Below are 1,921 nucleotides of genomic sequence, written 5' to 3'. Positions count from 1 at the left end.
CAACTCCCCCTCCCTCATCAGCCCAAAGAGCAATCAGGGTTCTCTGCCCTGTGGGAAGTCCAAGGACCACCCACCTCCATCCAGGTCTAGTAAGGTGAGCATCCAAACTGCCTAGGCTCCCATAAAACCAATAGGTGCAGTAGGATCAAAAACCCATTGCCATTGTTCTTGAGGTCTCAGTAGTCCTCATTGTCCGCTATGTTCAGCAAGACCGGTTTTAACCCAGGCTTTTTCAGACCCAGGCCAACTGACTTTGGTGAGTTCCCGATAGAACATCCCCATTGTCTCAGTGTGTGCATGCACCCCTCCCGGTCCTGAGTTCCTTGCTCTTGCTCTCTCTCCTTCTGCTCCTGATTTGGACCTTGAGATTTCAGTCCGGTCAGTGTATGATAGTTTTGAAAAGTTTTTTGCCTTTGAAAATGGTATGTCAGTTATGTTAGGCCTTAGCCAAATGGTTGCTTCAACATTACAAATGAGACTTTGGGTGATTGCTCAGGTAGTCAGTTGTTTCTGTTATTTGTTGCACATTTTGAAAATTTCTCAATTGCACTTCCTGTTTACTCAAGTAATATTGTTTCCCTTCTCAGATCTTCAATGGAGTTAAAGATTAGATAATTGTAGTTACCTTCCTCATTATTTAGACAAGCTTAATTTTAATGCAATGTTTAGATTCCTTAAAATAGAATGTTTAGTAAAACTTTTGCTATGCCTTCCTTGCTTAATATTGTTAATTGTTTGTAATTTTATATTTGGTATCTGTTCCTATTATATATAGTTGTATTGGGTTTGGATCGATCTTGTTTAAACAAAAGAGGGAGATGATGGGGAAACTCTGTTAACCAATCACATCTAATTAAGGTGTGGCAAGCTGGGCCCCAGGGAGAAAAACTGGGAGGACCCAGATGTGCTCTGTCGCTCTCTCTCTCTGCACACATACACACACATATAGAGTTAATGTTAACTGATTTTCACACATAAAGTTAAATCAAAAGTCACATGAATACTGAATGAGAGGAAACTGACTTTTCCATTTCTGACTCACTTTTGTTTTTGTTTGTTTGTTTGTTTTTGTTTTTGTTTTTCAAGAGAGGGTTTCTCTGTAGCTTTGGAATCTGTCCTGGAACTCACTCAGTAGACCAGGCTGGCCTTGAACTCACAGAGATCTGCCTGCCTCTGCCTCCCAAGAGCTGGGATTAAAGGCATGTGCCACCACTGCCCAACTCTGACTCACACTTTGTAACAAGTAGACAGGGCATTTAAAGAAAGAGAGTAGACAGACATGTGCAGGTCTTTGGAGCAAATAAAAATGTGAAGAATCAAAGCAGTCAGTGAACAAGAAAGAAGATTCATTGCAGCTATAAGATTGCAGATCTGTTACAGATGAGTAGGATCCTTGCATGGGCCCTGCCAAAAACATGCCACTGAGCAAACATGGTACACACAACAGAGTCAATAAGATGAGACAAGGCAAAGCACACCCTTGCAGTGAGATGTCTCTGTCAATTCTAGTGTTTTGGAAGTTGCTTACAATGTACTTCCTGTTTACTAAGGTAATAGTATATTCTTCTGGAGTCTTTGATGGAGCTGAAGAATAGATAGTTACAGTTTTCCTTAGTTATGATCAAAGATAAAGTAGATATAAATATTATAGCTAATTCTTGCTTGATACCTGTTTTGTTAAATGTAACCCTACTATGATAAAGCTAAAGCCTTCCTTTTTGTTTAAACAGAAAAGGGGAATTGATATGGGAGGTCCTTTTTTCTATGTGTTGCTTTTATTGGTTAATGAGTAAAAAAACTACCTTGGCCTGATGATAGTTCAGAACTTAGGTAGGCAGGGAAGACAGAACTGAATGCTGGGACTAAGATGGGCCAAGTCAGGGAGAAGCTATGGAGCCACTGCCTGATATAGATATGCTGA

Source organism: Alexandromys fortis, unplaced genomic scaffold, assembly GCF_014885135.2.
Source record: "Alexandromys fortis isolate MF-2015 unplaced genomic scaffold, M_Fortis_MF-2015_v1.1 scaffold_14, whole genome shotgun sequence".
Lineage (NCBI taxonomy): Eukaryota > Metazoa > Chordata > Mammalia > Rodentia > Cricetidae > Alexandromys > Alexandromys fortis.
Note: the sequence above shows the minus strand (reverse complement) of the source record.